This window comes from Schistocerca americana, chromosome 9 (assembly GCF_021461395.2).
Source record: "Schistocerca americana isolate TAMUIC-IGC-003095 chromosome 9, iqSchAmer2.1, whole genome shotgun sequence".
Classification (NCBI taxonomy): Eukaryota; Metazoa; Arthropoda; class Insecta; order Orthoptera; family Acrididae; genus Schistocerca; species Schistocerca americana.
The window spans coordinates 179306263-179322457 of NC_060127.1; the positions used below are offsets into that span (position 1 = coordinate 179306263).

Consider the following 16195-nt stretch of genomic DNA (forward strand, 5'->3'; position numbering starts at 1 on the left):
CCCTACCTTTTTGTAACACCATATATCTATAAATATATAATATATTCCGGAATATGAACTTAGCGGTATCCGCCGTCTACTTTTTAAACATGTTAGAATCTGTTAACGGAATACTGGGACTGTATAGCGAAAAGGAAGCGAATCTTAACTGTCCCACTTTTTGTAAGTGGACACTAGTGCCCGCCCGGCTAGCCATGCGGTCTAACGCGCTGCTTCCCTAGTGGGAAGACGTACCGGTCCCCGGCACGAATTGCCGGCCGAAGTGGCCGTGCGGTTAAAGGAGCTGCAGTCTGGAACCGCAAGACCGCTACGGTCGCAGGTTCGAATCCTGCCTCGGGCATGGATATTTGTGATGTCCTTAGGTTAGTTAGGTTTAACTAGTTCTAAGTTCTAGGGGACTAATGACCTCAGCAGTTGAGTCCCATAGTGCTCAGAGCCATTTGAACCATTTTTGAACCCGGCACGAATCCGCCCGGCCGATTAGTGTCGAGGTCCGGTGTGCCGGCCAGCTCTGTGGGTGGTTTTTAAGGCGGTTTTCCACCTGCCTCGGCGAATGCGGGCTGGTTCCCTTATTCCGCCTCAGTTACACTGTGTCGGCGATTGCTGTGCAAACACTGTCTCCACGTATGCGTACACCATCATTACTCTACCACGGAAACATTTGGGGTTACACTCAACTGGTATGACACGTTCTCGGTGCGGTGTCCACTGGGGGCCGAACCGCACAGTAACTCTGGGTTCGGTGTGGGGCGGCGGTCGGGTGGGTGGACTGCTGTAGCCTGTTGTAGGGTTGTGAACCACTTAGAGCTACGACGGGCACAAAGCCTCTCCGTCGTTTCTAGGTCCCCAATTAAATCCAATTGGACACTTAAGCAATCTGAGACGTAATAAGTGGACGCTTAAACAAGTTAAGAAAGAAGATGCATTTACTGTAAGGAAATAACATCAACAATTACAATAAACTGAATTAGCGTTCACTGCTCTTTAATTTGAAATCTTATGGAGTAACTGATTCCTTAATTAAGTTCCTTTTGAGGTTAGATGGTTTCCTTTCCAATTACTAAGTTTCCTTCTTACTGAATAAAAACATTTGTTTCTGGGAGACTTGAACCTCTTTCAAATAATTAAAATAGTAAATAATAATCTTAGCCAAGGTCGCAATAAAACACTGTATTGTGGATAACCGGTTTCGGTACACTATGTTACCATCATCAGATCTTCGTAAAGGTTTTTGTAAAAATCTTACCCTCAGTACTACGTTTTATTGCAGTTTTGGCTAAGAACTTTTTCTTCTCCTAAGAAAGTAAATACAGATCGCCCCTTCGTACTCAGTATGAGTGAACTAATAAAAAATAGTTTGTTAATTAGTTCGTGGTAAACACCTTATCATGGTTCAAGAGTTTTGCTCTTGTCAAATTTTCCAACTAAAAATTTGATAACGTAAGAAAAGAAAGAAAAATGGAAATGAGCGCACGGCATTGTGGGCCGGGAGTCGCCCATTCGGGGAAGTTCGGCTGTCGAGGGCAAGTGCTTATTGCATTCGACGTCACGTTGGGCGACTTGCGCGTCGGAGATGGGAATGAAATGATGATGACAACACAACACCTGAGCGGAGAAAACCTCCTTCCCCAGCCAGGAATCGAACCCGGGCCCCTTGGCGTGGCATCCCGCTGCTCTGGCCACTTTTTTTTTTTTTTCCTGAATTTCACTTTTGTTCGTTTACATTCGTTCCATCTGCTCGTGGTGGTCGTCGCAAGACACCCGTTTCAGTTCGTCGTTGATCCATTAACTCAGTTTTTTTATTACAGAGGGAAGTTAACTCTCTGACCGAACACGCTGAGTTACCGTGCCGGCTAACGAAAGAAAACTTCTACAATGTCGAGTAGAGAAATAGCTTCTTGCATCCATTCTCTAAAGCAACTGGCATAAAATTTTCGTATAGTTGCCGATGGCTCGTGAGTGCTTTTATTTTGAGATAGTGTGTCCATAAGTGCGAGAGGTTTGTAATAGCATCATTGATTTGCGATCTACAACGACATATATTCTGTGGCCTAACAGCCACAACGTAGCGCTGTGTTTTGCTTTCGGGAAGGATTTGAAATCTGATGCAATGACACTTTGGACAGTCATGTTTGGAGGGATGCACCTGTTGCTGAAGGCAACCATTATTATACTGGGCACACTACTGATATATTTCGACACTGGAAGCGATGTTTCCGAGTGTCAGAGGCACTACATTTTTCACAATTTGCTGGAGCGAGCACGTTAATATTGATTGGTTGGGAACCTTGTAATGGTACTTGAATTACGTAACCATTACGCCACCTCACCTCAACCTCTCGATTCCAGCAATATTCTACTGTGTTTCTGTAAAATAGTTAACATATTTCTGTGACAACATTCAGATTTGATTTCATTAATGTAGAGGTACTTTGATGCATCGATATGTTTATATTGCAATGATATTATTCTTATGTGTATTCTTTCTTTTGTCACTATGCTCTTTGACGTACTTGTAACTCTGATTTTTGGGCGCGTAAGCGGTTATTAGAGAGTCAAGTCTTGGTCGTCAAGTTGAAAAGACGCAAATTGTAGTCACTTTATAAAATGTGAACTTTAACAATGAGGAAGATTTTTTCAATCATGTTTTATATTGTGAAGTGATATTGCAACAAAAGTAATAAAAAAGAAGTGTAACTTAAATTCGGAGTGCTGATTACTTTTTTACATCACCATTGTGTTATCTTGCAAAAGTTTAATCTTCACGAATGGTTTATGAAACACATCTATAAAACTTTTGAATATCGCAGAATAACACCTAGGTCTCTTTGCATCCGAGCTTGGAATCATCACCACCTAGATTTTCGACAATTGAGCCAGGAGTTCACAACGAGACGAGTGTGGGAAACACGAAAAGATGAGTGCCTAGTTTATCCATTATTTCAAGAAATGACTTTATTAACTGTGCTCTAATGACACCTGCCACATAATATAACTTTGTTGTTGCCCGAAAATGCAATATTTAGCAGCGTGAGCAACACTACAATCATAATTAATTTTTGACCTTTGTTGTGGTAGGGTTGTTAGCACCTATTACGCACTATGATATACCGCAGTGCAGAAGTATCTGCTGTCAGTACTAGATGACCGATCTTCTTGCACACCTGTTTACAATTCACTGTGGGTAGTCGTGCTAGCAACTTGAGTACTGGAGACCGTCCTAGCAGGTCGGTATTGAGCCTTTGACCCGTCTTGTGTCCGACGGTAGCTATTTGTAGGAGGTCACTTCTGTTGAGGTAATCTTTAGCAAAGGACACCCGACAAGGGTTGCCTGCCGCCAGTACAGGGACTTGCTCAGGCATGATGGCTGTGCGAAGAACCGGCAACGCGGCGCACTTACATTTAAACTCGATAAGTCCAGTACCACCCAGTGTCGACCCAATACGCCGGTCGCCACTCCTACTTTAAAGATTTCGTGTCTCTACAGCCACCAATACTGGCCATTAAAATTGCTACACCAAGAAGAAATGCAGATGATAAACGGGTATTCATTGGACAAATATATTATACTAGAACTGACATGTGATTACATTTTCACGCAATTTGGGTGCATAGGTCCTGAGAAATCAGTACCGAGAACAACCACCTCTGGCCGTAATAACGGCCTTGATACGGCTGGGCATTGAGTCAAACAGAGCTTGGATGGCGTGTACAGGTACAGCTGCCCATGCAGCTTCAACACGATACCACAGTTCATCAAGAGTAGTGACTGGCGTATTGTGAAGAGCCAGTTTCTCGGGCACCATTGACCAGACGTTTTCAGTTTGTGAGAGATCTGGAGAATGTGCTGGCCAGGGCAGCAGTCGAACATTTTCTGCATCCAGAAAGGCCCGTACAGGACCTGCAACATGCGGTGCCGTCAACGCGAACAAGAGGTGACCGAGACGTGTAACCAATGGCACCCCATACCATAACGCCGGATGATACGCCAGTATGGCAATGACGAATACACGCTTCCAATGTGCGTTCACGGCTATGTCGGCAAATACGGATGCGACCATCGTGATTCTTTACTCAAGCTGTTTACACACAACCTCGATTTATCCGACAAAATGACGTTTTCCTATTCGTGCGCCCAGGTACGTCGTTGAGTACACCATCGCAGGCGCTCCTGTGTGTGATGCAGCGTCAAGGGTAACCGCAGCCACGGTCTCTGAGCTGATAGTCCATGCTGCTGCACACGTCGTCGAACTGTTCGTGCAGATGGTTGTTGTCTTACAAACGTCGCCATCTGTTCACTCAGGGATTGAGACGTGGCTGCACGATCCGTTACAGCCATGCGGATAAGATTCCTGTCATCTCGACTGATAGTGATAAGAGGCCGTTGGGATACAGCACGACGTTCCGTTTTACCCTCCTGAACCCACCGATTCCATATTCTGCTAACAGTCATTGGATCTCGACCAACGCGAGCAGCAACGTCGCGATTCGATAAACAGCAATCACGATAGCCTACAATCCGACCTTTATCAAACTCGGTAACGTGATGGTATGCATTTCTCCTCCTTACACGAGGAATCACAACAACGTTTCACCAGGCAACGCCGGTCAACTGCTGTTTGTGTATGAGAAATCGGTTGGAAACTTTCCTCATGTCAGCACGTTGTAGGTGTCGCCAGCGGCGCCAACCTTGTGTGAATGCTCTGAAAAGTTAAACATTTGCATATCACAGCATCTTCTTCCTGTCATTTAAATTTCGCGTCTTTAGCACGTCAACTTCGTGGTGTAGCAATTTTAATGGCCAGTAGTGTATATTACTTGTGAGATGGATCTACTCGCAAGTTTGGGCACACCCAGCCAGTGTGCAACCTTTACCAAAAGAGAATGAAGGTGTTTATTACGTTCCTTTTTTGGTGGAGATTCAGCCGGATAGAGGCTTGAATTCTGCAGAGACCCTTTATGGTAGTGAAGAGTGTCCTCGAGTTTCGTTCCTGTGTTTCCTGCCGCCACCCAGTGGCGTCAGACCGCAAGATCTTATGTTCTCGCGCAACACGATGCCATTGTCGGTCGATATCAGTGGATTTAACAGAGTTTTACGTTTATTGATCATTGCACGAGAGGCGCGTGCGTATGACCGTAGTGCGTTACGAGTCAAATCAATGTCGAAGTCATTCTCCGTGAATACCCCAACGTCATTTGCAGTGTTGTGTATGCACAGCCCTAGGCAGCGAGTCTACTGCAGTGATCTACAAAAACATCCATAATGAACAGCCCTGTCGAACAGACCGCCTTATTGTAACAGTAATTTGCACTCGTCTGGTCCCACCGCGCCTTATATGTCTCACATAAAGACATTACATATTGTGCTATGAGACCAAGACTCTGCTGTGTTCGTAACAATAGGCCTGTTTCTGCGTGACTGCCATCTTCAGGCTATATCAGATGGTCTTGATATCTAGTACCAACATTAAAGCAGCAAACTTATGCACTTGTGACAGCAACTATGACAGTGATGTCATAGGGATATCGAGACCATCCGGTGTAACCTGAAGATGCCAGTCAAGCCTAAATAGCACTCCGTCTTCAGGCCACAAGTGGCCCATCGTGACCATCCGACCGCCATGTCATCCTCAATGAGGATTGAGGATAGGAGGGGTGTGTGGTCAGCACACCTCTCTCCCGGTCTTTACGATGGTTTTCATTGACCGGAGCCGCTACTGTTCGGTCGAGTGGCTCCTAAATTAGCATCACCAGGTTGAGTGCACCTCGAAAAATGGCAACAACGCATGATGACCCGGATGGTCACCCATCCAAGTTCCGGCCATGCCCGACAGCGCTTAACTTCGGTTATCTGACGTGAACCGGTGTACCCACTGCGGCAAGGCCGTTGCCAAGCCGAAATAGGCCTGTTGCAAAAAAATATAATCGAAAACAGCAGCTTCTTGGACTCGCAGCATGACACATAAGGTCCTTCTATTCTAAAGAGTTTTATTTCCCAACCATTGATCACCACCGCTGACGTGTAAGAAAGTTGCAAATAATGTTTTTGAACTGAAGACCGAATACCAGTTTAGCCGTCACACGTTATAACATGTGCGGCTTGTGGGATAGAAAGCGTTTGCGAAGTCTATCAATAACATTCTCGCCGGACACCAGTTAACTGCAATGTGGGCAGTCTCTATAGTGAAATTCCAATGAAATGAACAACCTTAGCTGCTTACAGGCGTTGACATACGTCAACGGGGACAGATGAAAATGTGTGCCCCGACTGGAACTCGAACCCGGGATCTCCTGCTTACATGGCAGACGCTCTCTCCATCTGAGCCACCGAGGACACAGAGGATAGCGCGACTGCAGGGATTTATCTGCCACGCCTCCCGCGAAACCCACATTCTCAACGTATTGTCCCGCACTACATTCGTAGTGCCCCCGCCCATTATACTCATTACTCGCGTTGCGTTGCCGATTCCCGTAAGAGTTCGCGCACTGTTTGTGCATTCGCACAGAAGAAGAAGATGGTCAAGTGGCCGGTGAGCCTTAACTACATATTTACTAAGATGATATCTGTTCTTTCGGACAGTACAATACAATGTCTCTCTAAGCATAGGCCGCGTCGAAAACATGACTGGGTATGGACTGATTACTTTACCCATAACCAATTTCATGTTCCATGCAAAACGTCTTGCAGCAAGTTTATAATCTGAATTCAGCAGGGTGATGAGTCTGAAGTCTTGAACACAGCAGGTTCCCTGCATCTGAAGCCGTCCTCATACGGGACGCGGGAGCTTACGCGGATGTGGACACGGACACGACGCCCGATCTCGCGAGAGATTGCGCCGTCGGCACACGGGAAGAGCTGGCTAACGAGATTTGCGCTCGCAGCGCTCTGCAGCGGCAGTTGTCGGCTTTATTTGGCTCGCGAGCCACACACAGTTTCTTTACGACAATGGTCACGCGCAAAATAGCTGCTTTAACCCTGTTAGCGGTTGTCGAAGAAGAGTGGAGAATATCACGAAGAATACTATAGACATAGTAGTGGAAGTTATTGATTAATTCGACAGAATTTTCGGGCCATCTTCGTTTTTAAATTAAATAGAGTTAAGATATAGTGTCTAGCTTCAGTCTGCGCTCGATGTTGCATTGACTACCAGCTCTCTCAAATTAACGTACACCATCATACAGATTTCAAGATCGAGGTCCGTTGAATGAACGAGGAGATTTTCTGGAAGCTGCTCATCATAACTGAAGAGATAGTTAATGGCAAGAGACGACTATGATCAAGTCCATAAATCCAGACACATATATTAAAAAGAAAGTTTCATAATTGCAAAATCTTCCAGTGCGTAATTTGTGTTTACTTTCAAACACAGACTGGCAGTCAGGTTAAGATTTCTGGACACTGGCGAATCATTCCAATCGTCGGCCTTGGCAACAACAATTGCAGCAAATACATTATTTACGATAAATAACATCGACTTTTGAGATAATACTTCTCCTAAATTAATAAGAAAGACTCAGAATCTTTTAGGAAAAGAAATATTAAAAAAAAAAAAAAAAAAGATCTGGAACAATGTGGATACGAACGTGCTACCATCCTCTTCACAGCTCAAGAGCCTACCAATTGCGCTACAACTTCGACACAGTAAGTCAACATTACGGGCCTCCCTATATGGAATACACCGTCTACAGACTGGATCAACAGATGTCATTATCTGATATTTAATATGCGAACTACACGAAAAAGACGCACTTTTGATAGATCATCATTGTGTTAAAAACATCACTACACTTTGCATACGAATCTGTAGTTTCCTGTCTTTTATTATACCAGACCCTAGCGTTTTCAAGATATCCTCAATTTGTTGATGCTTTGAAACAGCTTATATTCATACCACGCCTACTGAAGGGAAGAATGAAGCTTTGTATCAAGACCACGATTCGAACGTAAGTCTCCGGCTCACTGCCTAGTGGGCAGGACACCCAGGTTACAGTGCCGGCCTTGTTACAAAGGTTTATCTGAAAAGTCTGTGGTACCATTTAGGTACACATGATCATATCACAACCTCTGTCAGAAAGAAAACCCAACATATACGATGTTTAACGCCGTAGAATATGACGGCAGCTAAGTTCGACTTGTAACATAAAACGATGTCATATCTCTCTGGGCACGTTCGCCCCCACGAGGCAAGAATCTGACATGCTAGACGCTTTATTTCACGCTCCGAAGTGTAGTGGAACGTGGAATCCCACGCTATGACGTCACCAACACCTCGTCCATGCGTTTTTTTCAAGTCCCGTGAGATGACGGCTATAGGGATAAGTACGATTCGACCTTTACGACCGAGCGAGGTGGCGCAGTGGTAGTAGCACACTGGACTCGCATTCGGGAGGACGACGGTTCAATCCCGTGTCCGGCCATCCTGACTTAGGTTTTCCGTGATTTCCCTAAATCGTTCCTGGCAAATGCTGGGATGGTTCCTTTGAAAGGGCACGGCCGACTTCCTTCCCCATCCTTCCCTAATCCGATGAGACCGATGACCTTGCTGTTTGCCGGCCGCTGGTGGCCGAGCGGTTCTGGCGCTACAGTCTGGAACCGCGCGACCGCTACGGTCTCAGGTTCGAATCCTGCCTCGGGCATGGATGTGTTTGATGTCCTTAGGTTAGTTAGGTTTAAGTGGTTCTAAGTTCTAGGGGACTTATGACCTCAGCAGTTGAGTCCCATAGTGCTCAGAGCCATTTGAACCAACCTTGCTGTTTGGTCTCTTCCCCCAAACAACCCAACCCAAGCTTTACGACGTTCGAACGCAATCACGCCACCATAAATAATTTCGTTCACCATTTCTGTGATTTTGTCCCCAGTGATGTCCCAGAAGACTTGAGAGAACTCTGTTGTGAGTCAGCCACTTTCTCGAGACATGTCTTCAACACGGGTCACACGTCCTGCGTCGACGTGTCCTCGTCGAAATCTTCACGATCAGAATCGGAGGCCATCTCCGATTCTAGTTCATCGAGCAAGCTACTTAGCACAGCCGATGTCAAAAGAATACGCAGTCAGCGAATTAATTTCATAATATTTCGTACAGCTCTGGATCGTCAATCACGTCTGTTCCTGAAAAGATGCATGCATGTCTGAAGGAACTGTTGTTGTTGTTGTGGTCTTCAGTCCTGAGACTGGTTTAATGCAGCTCTCCATGCTACTCTATCCTGTGCAAGCTTCTTCATCTCCCAGTACTTACTGCACCCTACATCCTTCTGAATCTGCTTAGTGTATTCATTTCTTGGTCTCCCTCTACGATTTATACCCTCCACGCTGCCCTCCAATGCTAAATTTCTGATCCCTCGATGTCTCAGAACATGTCCTACCAACCGATCCCTTCTTCTAGTCAAGTTGTGCCACAAGCTCCTCTTCTCCCCAATTCTATTCAATACCTCCTCATCAGTTATGTGATCTACCCATCTAATCTTCAGCATTCTTCTGTAGCACCACATTTCGAAAGCTTCTATTCTCTTCTTGTCCAAACTATTTATCGTCCATGTTTCACTTCCATACATGGCTACACTCCATACAAATACTTTCAGAAACGACTTCCTGACACTTAAATCTATACTCGATGTTAACCAATTTCTCTTCTTCAGAAACGCTTTTCTTGCCTTTGCCAGTCCACATTTTATATCCTCTCTACTTCGACCATCATCAGTTATTTTGCTCCCCAAATAGCAAAACTCCTTTACTACTTTAAGTGTCTCATTTCCTAATGTAATTCCCTCAGCACCACCCGATTTAATTCGACTACATTCCATTATTCTCGTTTTGCTTTTGTTGATGTTCATCTTATATCCTCCTTTCAAGACACTGTCCTTTCCTTTCAACTGCTCTTCCAAGTCCTTTGCTGCCTCTGACAGATTTACAATGTCATCGGCGAACGTCAGAGTTTTTATTTCTTCTCCATGGATTTTAATACCTACTCCGAATTTTTCTTTTGTTTCCTTTACTGAAGGAACAGACATTGTAAAATAAGTACTGCAAGCGTACAGGGACAAAAATACGATAATAACGTTGAACACGTAGTGTTGCTGGGACCCAAATAATGTTGTGAGCATCAGGGTATGTAGACAGTGATGCTTATAGAGGTTTCGATAGGTCAAGGGGATGTGCACGGATAGCCGAAGCGGTTGTTAAGGAGGCCGCTCAACGTAAGCGGGAAATCCAGGTCCGACTTACGGTCCCAGGGAAAATTTTCATGTGTCGCCAATACTTAGTATACCTCTCTACGTAATAAAGCAATGTGGGGGTTAATTTCATAACTTCTCACTTATGCCGATCCAAAGTTGTTTCGCCTCTAATGACAGACTAGGCATGGAATCGGGAACTGTGGCATTCAATTCTGCATTAGGCCACCCAATTTTAGGCTTCCCGTGGCACGCTGCCACTTTCCCGCCCCATCATTCTACCTTAGCAACTACCAAGACACTATTGATCTTGTTGTATATCTCTGGCTGAACCATAAAGGAACTGGAAGTAAATCGCATTGATATCCGGCGTGCCAAAGACTGATTAAAGAAAAAATACTTTCTTGACACACAACATCCCTTTTCCACCTCTGCAGATCGCTGCAGATCCTCTCCCGTGGATATTAAAATATAGTGAACCACTTTAACATTTTCGGAGCTACAGTTGTGCTTGGACTAAATTTTCGTCCGCTGAAGTCGTAAATCACATTCCGTATTCTAAAAAGGTAGAGGCTGGCCATAGCTACATTCTTGATATGTTCCGTAAGTTACATGTGTCATAATTTCGGCTACGGTTTTTGTGAAAATATCTTCAGAATATTTTCTTAACACTGGGACGTAAAAGAGAGTACATGTTGTCGCAAAATCTTGCACAGTGTTAAATATGAGACATGACGTTTTGTGATTCTCAGTGCAAGGGCTGGTTTCGTGCGATTTCCCACTAGAGTCTACCCCGTGCAAGCAACATCACCTCTGCAAAACTGCCTCAGCCTTCATAGCATTTCAACGTGCTTACTGTATTCATTATCAGCATTCCCTCAACAATGTTTACCCCACGGACCCCCCTGCATAATCAAATTGACGATTACATGATGTGTGCTATTAACCAGCGCTTTCTTTTAGTCAAGTTATGCCAAAAAGTTGCTTTTCTCCCCAATTCTATTCAGTACCTCCTCGTTAGTTTCTACCCATTTAATCTTGAGAATTCTTCTGTAGCACCACGTTTATAAAGTTTCCATTCTCATCTTACTTGAGCACTTTATAGTCCGCGTTTTACTTCCTTACGAGAGTACTCTCCAGAGAATTATCTTCAGAAAAGATTTTCTAATACGATCTTTTTTTCACTATCACACAACTCCATAGATTTATAAAAACAAATCTGTAACCATGTAACATCGCTGACATAAATCGAAGTTGTCAAACGTACAAAATGTTAACAAAATCTTAACGATACTGGCCAGCAAAGAAAAATTCCGCTGCTGAGACATTACTTAGCGAGTAATTTATAATTTCGCCTGTGCTTTGCTTAGAAAAGAGCGTCAACGACGTAATGTGGAAGTAAGTCTTACGACAAATGTACGAAATAATTATCGTACTATATGTTGCAATGTGTTTGAAAATGGCTTTTGAGCCGAAATAGGCCTATAGCCAATAATAATAAAGTCACAATAATAACAACTGCTACACAAAGCAGCTTAATGTACACATAACGTCCTTACAAGACATATATAGCGCTGCAGGCCCAGAAGAATTTAAAATTTAACTTTTGTGTTACATGATAACAAATTCCTCTTTCAGAAATGCTTCCCTTCCTATAGTCGCAACCATTTATTTTGCTGCCCAAACGACAAAATTCATCTACTGTCAGTTTCTCGTTTCCCAATCTAATTCCATCGGCGTCATCTGATTTAACTGGATACATTCCAGCAACATTGTCTTACTTTTCTTGATGTTCATCTTGTAACATCTTTTCAAGACACTGTACATTCCTTTCGGCTGTTCTACCAAGTACTTTGCTATCTCTAAAACAAATACAGTGTCGCCAACAAACCTGAAAGTTTTTATTTCTGCACCATCGACTTTAAATCTCGTTCCACATTTCTGTTTGGTTTCCTTCACCGCTTGCTCAACGTACGGACTGAATGATATTTATGGTAGGCTACAGCACTTTGTCACTGCCTTCTCAACCACAGCTCACCTCTCACGCCTCTCGACTCTATAACTGCAGTCTGGTTTGAGTACAGGTTACAAAGATTAAAAGGAGTGCCAGCGTTGGTCGTAATATTGATGTTTTATTGATAGCAGAATCGATTTTCGATCACATAGTGATCATCCTCGGTGCTGTACAAATTAAACTCAGACACTGGTATCAAGTTATCAATCACCAAAACTGAGAAGCGAATAACTTATTCTGATCGCTTCTCAGTTTTCGTTATTGATAACTTGATAGGAGTGTCTGAGTTTAATGTGTACAGCACCGAAGATGATCACTATGTGATAGAAAGTCGATTCTGCTATCAATAAAACATCAATATTACGACCAACGCTGGCACTCCTTTTAATATAACATACACTCCTGGAAATTGAAATAAGAACACCGTGAATTCATTGTCCCAGGAAGGGGAAACTTTATTGACACATTCCTAGGGTCAGATACATCACATGATCACACTGACAGAACTACAGGCACATAGAGAGAGGCAACAGAGCATGCACAATGTCGGCACTAGTACAGTGTATATCCACCTTTCGCAGCAATGCAGGCTGCTATTCTCCCATGGAGACGATCGTAGAGATGCTGGATGTAGTGCTGTGGAACGGCTTGCCATGCCATTTCCACCTGGCGCCTCAGTTGGACCAGCGTTCGTGCTGGACGTGCAGACCGCGTGAGACGACGCTTCATCCAGTCCCAAACATGCTCAATGGGGGACAGATCCGGAGATCTTGCTGGCCAGGGTAGTTGACTTACACCTTCTAGAGCACGTTGGGTGGCACGGGATACATGCGGGCATGCATTGTCATGTTGGAACAGCAAGTTCCCTTGCCGGTCTAGGAATGGTAGAACGATGGGTTCGATGACGGTTTGGATGTACCGTGCACTATTCAGTGTCCCCTCGACGATCACCAGTGGCGTACAGCCAGTGTAGGAGATCGCTCCCCACACCATGATGCCGGGTGTTGGCCCTGTGTGCCTTGGTCGTATGCAGTCCTGATTGTGGCGCTCACCTGCACGGCGCCAAACACGCATACGACCATCATTGGCACCAAGGCAGAAGCGACTCTCATCGCTGAAGACGACACGTCTCCATTCGTCCCACCATTCAAGCCTGTCGCGATACCACTGGAGGCGGGCTGCACGATGTTGGGGCGTGAGCGGAAGACGGCCTAACGGTGTGCGGGACCGTAGCCCAGCTTCATGGAGACGGTTGCGAATGGTCCTCGTCGATACCCCGGGAACAACAGTGTCCCTAATTTGCTGGGAAGTGACGGTGCGGTCCCCTACGGCACTGCGTAGGATCCTACGGTCTTGGCGTGCATCCGTGCGTCGCTGCGGTCCGGTCCCAGGTCGACGGGCACGTGCACCTTCCGCCGACCACTGGCGACAACATCGATGTACTGTGGAGACCTCACGCCCCACGTGTTGAGCAATTCGGCGGTACGTCCACCCGGCCTCCCGCATGCCCACTATACGCCCTCGCTCAAAGTCCGTCAACTGCACATACGGTTCACGTCCACGCTGTCGCGGCATGCTACCAGTGTTAAAGACTGCGATGGAGCTCCGTATGCCACGGCAAACTGGCTGACACTGACGGCGGCGGTGCACAAATGCTGCGCAGCTAGTGCCATTCGACGGCCAACACCGCGGTTCCTGGTGTGTCCGCTGTGCCGTGCGTGTGATCATTGCTTGTACAGCCCTCTCGCAGTGTCCGGAGCAAGTATGGTGGGTCTGACACACCGGTGTCAATGTGTTCTTTTTTCCATTTCCAGGAGTGTATATGGTCGTCGTGCACACAGCACTCCATGGAGTCGCCAATCAATAAGTTATAAATAACGTTTTGCTCCCTATATTTTATCCTTAGTGTCTTCAGAATTTCAGAGAGTGTTTTACAGTCAACATTGCCAGAATCTTTCCCTAAGTTCAAGGTTTGCCTTTCCTTAACATCTCTTCTAGGAGAAGTCGTAGGGGCAGCATTGACTCGTGTGTTCCTACATTTCTCTGGAATCCAAATTGTTCTTCTTCGAGGTCGGCTTTTGTCCAGTCTTCTGTAAATAATTCGTGTCATTATTTTGCAAGAATGACTTATTAATGTGAAAGTTCTGCAATAAGCACGTCTTCCTTCTCTGAGACTGGAATTATTACAATGTTCTTTAAATTTGAGGTATCTCACTTGTTCGTACGCCTTGCTTGTTGTCAGATGTGTAGGTCCTTGTATGAACCGTACAGTTATTCACCACAATGTTAAACAAAGCCAACACGTAATTTTCAGTGTAAGAAACATTGTGTACTTTTAAGTGTTTTCAGGGGAACCACTGATGGAATCACTAATTTTAAACGAGACTATGAAGCAAAGGTTCAAATGGATGTAAGGTGCAATAGCTGCAACCAATGTGCTACAGTGTGGTGACCAATGGGCTTCTCACTTATAAGGGTAGTGATCGTAATAAAATTGAATATATCAATTTTACATATATGAACTGAACTGTTCGAATGTATACTGACGCAAAAAATCGCAGCACCAAAAAATAATTAAAGCAGAATAGTGTAATTTCTGGAATAAATTGTCTAGGTAACATTTAAGTGATGTCCGCCCCTGGTAGATGAGTGGTCAGCGCGACGAACTGTCATACCTAACGGCCCGGGTTCGATTCCCGGCTAGGTCGGCTATTTTCTCCGCTCAGGGACTGGGTGTTGTCCTTATCATCATTCCATCCCGATCGGCACGCAAGTCGCTAAAGAGGCGTCAACTCGAAAGACTTGCACCAGGCGAACGGTCTACCCGACGGGAGGCCCTAGCCACACGGCATTTCTATTTCCATTTAAGTGATTATCACTGTAAGATGATGCCAGTTGACTTCAAGACGAATACAGAAAGAATAAAGTAATTCCAATCCCAAAGAAAGCAGGTGTTGACAAATGTGAAAATTACCGAACTATCAGTTTAATACGTCACAGCTGCAAAATACTAACGCGAATTCTTTACAGACGAATGGAAAAACTGGTAGAAGCTGACCTTGGGGAAGATCAGTTTGGATTCCGTAGAAATGCTGGAACATGTGAGGCAATACTGACCCTACGACTTATCTTACAAGAAAGATTAAGGAAAGGCAAACCTACGTTTCTAGCATTTGTAGAATTTGAGAAAGCTTTTGAAAATGTTGACTGGAATACTCTCTTTCAAATTCTGAAGGTGGCAGGGGTAACTACAGGGAGCGAAAGGCTATTTGCAATTTGTACAGAAACCAGATGGCAGCTACAAGAGTCGAGGGGTATTAAAGGGAAGTAGTGGTTGGGAAGGGAGTGAGACAGGGTTGTAGCCTCTCCCCGATGCTATTCAACCTGTATATTGAGCAAGCAGTAAAGGAAACAAAAGAACAGTTAGGAGTAGGTATTAACATCCATGGAGAAGAAATAAAAACTTTGAGGTTTGCCAATGACATTGAAATTCTGTCAGAGACAGCAAAGGACGTGGAAGAGCAGTTGAACGGAATGGACAGTGTCTTGAAAGGAGGGTATAAGATGAACATCAACAAAAGCAAAACGAGGATAATGGAATGTAGTCGAATTAAATCTGGTGATGCTGAGGGAATTACATTAGGAAATGAGACACTTAAAGTAGTAAAGGAGTTTTGCTATTTGGGGAGCAAAATAACTGATGATGGTCGAAGTAGAGAGGACATCAAATGTAGACTGGCAATGGCAAGCAAAGTGTTTCTGAAGAAGAGAAATTTGTTAACGTCGAGTATAGATTTATGTGTCAGGAAGTCGTTTCTGAAAGCATTTGTATGGAGTGTAGCCATGTATGGAAGTGAAACATGGACGATAAATAGTTTGGACAAGAAGAGAATAGAAGCTCTCGAAATGTGGTGCTACAGAAGAATGCTGAAGATTAGATGGGTAGATCACATAACTAATGAGGAGGTACTGAATAGAATTGGGGAGAAGAGGAGTTTGTGGCACAACTTG

The 16195-nt window shown here is 44.6% G+C and overlaps 1 protein-coding gene and 1 pseudogene across 1 annotated transcript in view; one reads left to right on the forward strand and one right to left on the reverse strand.

Moving 5' to 3' along the window:
* LOC124551118 (sensory neuron membrane protein 1-like) overlaps window positions 1-16195 on the forward strand; it is a 291988-nt gene that overhangs the window by 4729 nt on the left and 271064 nt on the right. The gene's annotated exons all lie outside the window — the stretch shown is intronic.
* On the reverse strand, window positions 5775-5892 carry LOC124551551 (annotated as a pseudogene).